This window comes from Quercus suber, unplaced genomic scaffold, assembly GCF_002906115.3.
Source record: "Quercus suber isolate HL8 unplaced genomic scaffold, Cork oak 2.0 scaffold_1214, whole genome shotgun sequence".
Taxonomy (NCBI): Eukaryota; Viridiplantae; Streptophyta; class Magnoliopsida; order Fagales; family Fagaceae; genus Quercus; species Quercus suber.
In genome coordinates, this window is record NW_027070610.1 from 14,017 (window position 1) to 20,312 (window position 6,296).

The window sequence follows — 6,296 nt, forward strand, 5'->3', positions numbered from 1 at the left end:
CCATAGGTTTGGGTCCGAGGACCATGCAATACCTTGGTTCTGTCTAGTACCCAGGTATAATGGTGTGTGTAGTTTTACCATAGGTTTGGGTCCGAGGACCATGCAATACCTTGGTTTTGTCTACCACTTCAATTTTTCTGTAAGCAGAGGTTTGTCCTCAGATCGCTTTACTGGAGATGATTCCTCTTTGTGTCAGATTATGATCTTTACACGTGGCATTGATCTCGCCTCCAACTCGAGGCCCCATCTTTTTCATTTATGAAGCGCCCTTTGTCTGTTCGTGTTCCACGCTTGACGCTCCGGTGCGCAAAACGCGCCTTCATTAATGTCCTCGTAAATTACCACGAGTCCAACCGTCCGTGGCCTCCTTGGAAATTGGCGACTTCATCACTAACCCAGCTGATAATACTCTTTTCGAACTCTGCATGAATTAATTCTCACCAACCCCCATCCCCTATATAAATTGAGGAGATGGTTTCTCCACAACCCACGGACCTCTCAACACAAACAGAACAAAACATATTCTTCCAACCTCCCATGCCCTTTTAATAACCCCGCCGGAATTGTTACCGGGACTGACAAAAACCGGTATGGCCGCAGCCCCAACTGGGCTTTCGGTGCGGCAGAGTCTAGGCGTAACCCTGATGGTGCCCTTCGAGGTACCTCAGAGGGATGTTGCTAGAGAACCTAACGTCTTTCCTCGGAGCACACCCCCGACGAGGAAGGCGTGCGAATTCACCTCATGGGCGGTGCTCGAGTGTTGCCGTCTCCAACGGCTAACACTCGAGAGGAACGGAGAGAATCGAGGGAACATCATGGGGGAGGGTATCCCGGAGCCCCTGCATCTGCTCCTCTCTTTGTTCCAGCTCCGCCTAGCCGAGAAGGAAGTTGTTGGGGGCCTGGAGACAGGATTGTCCTTCACCTCCTCAACCCCTTGTCAAGCCCTCCCATTCTCTTGGTGCCAATAAAAGCACGGGTTGACACTTCTCTCCGGCTAGTTTTTTCTTAGGGCGGCTCCACCTGGACCTCTGATTGTAGGAATAGCAGGTGGCTATTAGCTTGTAAATTTGCTTGTAAAACAGGCCTACCTGAGCCTCTGATTGTAATATGTAATTTTTCTATGCATGAAATAATAATATCAAGATCTTTCTTTGTTGTTTTTTTTTTTACTGCCAAATCTTCTATATACTTTTTTTTTTCCTTTTTTTTTTTCAACCTACTGTAAAACGAATACTTAGAACTTAGAACACTTACCTGGTGCGCCGGCCAGCACCCTAATCTTCCCCACAGACGGCGCCAATTGTAGGGACTCAATTTGGATTGACCCTGAGTGATGGATTTTCAGCCCAATAAGCCCAAACAATAAATTTATAGAGAGTGGGTTGAAAGGTTTAGGTGCTGGCCGTCGATCACCATGCATGAACTTTTCTTATAAAAAATGCTAAGAGTTTCTTTACAAATGGGGGGATGCTCCTCGGCCACAGGCCGAGGAGGCCTTATTGTTCTCCCTTTTTTCTCCCCCCCCTTCTTACTTTACTAGCTTTTCTTTTATAGTTTTCATCTTCCTATCTCCTCCTTCCATCTGTTGATCATCTATTTGCCTTTTTTCTGGCCGTCCGTCCCATCAGAGGCCTTATCGGTACTCAAGTGGTTCACTCTGATCAACGTTATCCTGCCAAGGGGTTACCTCCCCATTAATGCGGCCAGGGGGGTTAGTTGAGTGCATTAAATGTGAGAGTGACAGCTTACTTTGGGGTTAGTCTCTCCCCAAAATCACCTTCGTCAGGCCGAGGATAAGGTGGTCCTCGGCGTGGATTGGGAAAAGAGGCTTTCCCCCACCTTAGCCATGAATAGCCTGTGCTCCTCGGCCTGGGCCTTGGGCCTGCTACATGATGGGCCGAGGCTATCAGGCCCATGGGCCCCACAAATAGAATTTTAATTTATGTCTTCTCCTTTATAATGATTGTTCTTTATTATCAGACTTAAGATATGAATTGGTTTTGGTATATACAGAATTTGAATGTCATGTCTCTTATTGAAGATAAAAGATTTTATCAATTGTGTTAACTGAAATCTATACTAAAGTTTTGTTTTTGTTTTTGTTGTTGTGGGTGCCCGAGGACCAAGGATGGAAGTGAAGGGTTGCAGTATTGGTATGGGGATATCACGTGCCCGAAGAGGAAAATTTGCCTGAGGAGAAGAGGGGATGAGACAAAGGACTCTAAGGTGCTCCAACTGGGAGGAGTGGTCTGAAGAGAGAGAATCAGTGAGAATATAAGAAGTTTCCAGTTTGGAATAGCCTATTGCCTCTGCATTAAATGGTGGGCAACAGCTTTATCAGCTGCATTGATGAGGAAGTGACCTGAACAGTATAAGTTACAACTAAGCAAACTCCTACCACCTTCTTCAAATGTAAAAAGAGACAAGTGTCAAGAGGGGAGATTTGTTAGGTAAAGATGGGAGGTAAAGATATGAAGGAGGGAGGAGTGTATAAGAAAAATAGGGTCTTCAGAGAAAGGATCGAGACACAAGTATCAGGAAAAAAAAAAAAAAAAAAAACATTGAGAGAAAAGAGTGAACATTGCAATTTTATGTATAACATTGGCCTCTTTGGGCAGACTTGTTTTGAGACATTAGCACATCTATTTTATGATATTAGCCCTTTCTTCCTTATTTTCATCCTCAGGTAGAGCCCTCTCTTGTTGTTTGTTTCTCTCTCTTACAAATTTATTGATTTGGGCCAAGGTTGAACTTTACAACTCACTGTTCTAAGTGGGCTTGGGCCGCCAGCTTATTTGGTCCTTACCGTTGTTGTTTAAGATTTGGAAAAACGTATTACCACATTCAGCATAATTTACTAGGGATGTAGAAGCACTTTAATTTCTCAATTGTTTTGTCTGTCGAAACTTGAAACTTGAAAGACCAAGTTGCTTCTGTGGACCTGTGGTATGGTATTGGTGCAAAAGGGTCCAATTTGATATGGTTGGCCTCCCTCGAGGTCTTAGAAAGTTAGAATTAAGCATGAATATAAGACTCATAAATCTGATCCACTTGCATTTAATTCCACCATGACGTGGATTGGGTCTAATTTATATGTTCATTCAAGACGTGGGCTGTAGCCTGCTGAGCCTAGTGCACCGTTAAGTTCCATAAATTATTGGAATTTTTTTTTTTTTTGAGAAGAATATATATTATTGGATTCTTTCTATCCTATAAATTCTGGTGCAAAATGTCTCATACACAATATAACTTCAAAAAAAAGAAGAAAAAACTCTTGCCTATCGGAGATCTCCAACTGCAGTGGTGAACTAGCATTATGGTATAGAACGAAACACCCACATAGGATAGATTTAAAGTTTTGTGGTTGAAGCGAAAGCTTAAATAACAAAGATTGATTGTAAAAATTATTATAGGCTTGAGAAAGATCTCCAAAATAAATAATATGAACGAAAGAAAACTAACTTGAAAGAAAAATAAAACACAAATAGAAAACCAATGATTTACATGATTCGGCCTTTGGCTTGTATCCACGGGTAATGACAAGGAGAAAACTTCACTAATAAATATGAGAATACAAATATGGTCTAAAGGAGAAAGTTTCTCCTGTGTCGGTCTTATGAGACCTATATTTCATTGACATGTGGGTTCCATGCATGTGGAACTCACATGTTAGTGAGACATGGATCTTATGAGACCTGCGTGTACAAGATCTTTTCAGTGTAGAGACACTTTCACAAAACCCTAACCCCAATACACCCAAATTGTTCTCATATACAAATACAAAGATTAGAGATTGCACCTTATTATCTATAATCTATATCTATATATTACTAAAAGTTAAAGCGTAGCGTTTAATGTTGTTACACTCATGTTGAGCCACGTTAGCGTCCATCTCATTTCCATTTTTTTTTTTTTTTGGTCCTACAATTTTAAAATAGCTTTTTAAATTTTAGAATAATAATAAATCTATATAATAAATCCCAGCTCTATCTCTACCATAAAGCCCACTTCTTATATATTTAATTCCACCATAAAGCCTAAACCCAAAGCCTTTTCAACTTAAGGAAAAACAAGAAATTTAAAATCGGGAAAAAGGATTTCACAAAGGGTTTTGAAGAAAGTGTGTGGAAAAAGCTGAAGCGTAATGTTTAATGTTGTTGCACTCATGTTGAGCCACGTTAGAGTCCATGTCATTTCCATCTTTTTTTTTTTATTTGTCCTACAATTTTAAGATAGGTTTTTAAATTTCAGAATAATAATAAATCTATATAATAAATCCCAGCACTATCTCCACCATAAAACCCACTTCTTATCTATTTAATTCCACCATAAAGCCCAAACCCAAAGCCCTTTCAACTTAAGGAAAAACATGAAATTTGAAACCGTGAAAAAGGGTTTCACAAAGGGTTTTGAAGAAAGTGTGGGGAATGGGAACAAAAGGAAAGGACAAATAGATGGTTTGAATTTCTCCCACCTCTCTGTTCTACGGTTACACATTGTTTCAAGGACAAATAGACGGTTTGAAATTCTGCTCTACAGTTTCACATCGTTTCAACTAAGGAAAACCAAAATGTTTGAAACCATGAAGGGAAGGAATCTGATACCATTTGAACTTGTGAAAATCTTCCCACCTTCTTGCTCCACAGTTTTGCAGTAACGGGCGCCTATTTGACTTCCTTCCTTCCTATCTTCCTTTCCTCATAGTATATAAATACTAACAGAACTTGGATGATTTGGTTGAGCTATCTCTAAATCCCAGCTCTTTTTATGCTCTTTTCTTATGCTCAGTGAAGATGGGGTATACAGCTCTATGTGAAGATTTGCACGTGGGTGGAACTGAAACAGATGATGTGAAAGTACAGAGGAATTTTTGGAAGGGTGTTTGGAAGCTCAAAGTCCTAGGTAAGATAAAACATTTTCTTTGGAAGTCTTGTACAAATTCTTTGCCCACGAAAGAAAATTTGTTGAAGAGAACCATTATACAAGAAGATGTTTGTCACCTCTGTTCCAACCATTCAAAAGATGTCATGCATGCATTGTGGGGATGTGTGAAGGTCCGTTGGGTATGGCAAAGGAGCTTTGGGTGGCTGGACAACAAACGGGTTGTAGAAGGATCTTTTCCTGATCTGGTTTAGCTAGTTCAGACAAAACCAAAGTTGTTTCCTTTGTTTGCAGTCACGACTTGGGCAGTTTGGCATCATCGGAGTAAGTCTCTCCTTTAAGCACACACCATTCTTTAGACAGACTAGCAGATTTTGCAGAAAATTATCTTTAGAATTTTGCAACTAGACACGGCCAGAAGCTACCGCTCGAGAGAAAAGTAGCAACAGCAGTAAAATGGAGGGCACCGAGTGAAAAATCTGGTGAAGATTAACTTTGATGGGGTGTTGTTTGGGGAGTCAGATGAAGCGGGGCTCTGTGTGGTGATTCGCAATTCAGAGGGAGAGGAGCAGCAAAGTTGGTGGAGATATTAGCTGCTCGTCGTGCTGTGCTATTTTCTATTGAAACAGGTTTCCGTAGTTCAGTCTTTGAGGGGGATTCCACTACTGTTATCAAACTTTTACAAGATAGGAATGTGTCAAACTCCTATGGAGGTCATATTATAAAAGACATAGTGTCTTATTTAAACTCTTTTCAGAGTTGTTCTTTCTCTCATGTTGGTAGGCAAGGCAATGCAATTGTGCATGCTTTAGCCCAGAGAGCTAGACTATCTTTTCCTTTAGAGGTTTGGATGAAGTCTGTTCCTCCAGACATTTCTTCTTTTGTACTGTCTGACCTTCGGGTTTAGTTTTATTAATGATGAATTAACTTTCTTTCTTCTAAAATATATATATATATATATATATATTGTTTCCCTTCTTACATTTTGTTACTACCTCTTTCGTGCTGTGGTGTGGATGATTGTTATGCTGAAATTTTGATTACTGAGATTTTTAATTGGAGCTCTGTCTTTTGGTTCAATACTGACAGAAGTTGTACATTTTGTTATTGACTCTTTCATGCTGTGGTGTGGATGATTGTTTTGATTGCTGGGGTTTTTAAATGGAACTCTGTCTTTTGGTTCAATACTGACAAAAGCTACAGAAAAACTGCCAATAAGATTCTCTTTTGATTTATTTGAATTGATCCAATAGATTATCCATAATGAATTGCTATTCGGTTTTGAATTATATGAATTGTGTAGGCTGTTCGGTTTTACTACCAAAAGAGAATATAAAAGACATTGTCTTATTTCTAATAGATTCAATACTACTAAAATTGAAGAAAATTACAATGTAATATAAATCAATAGTTTC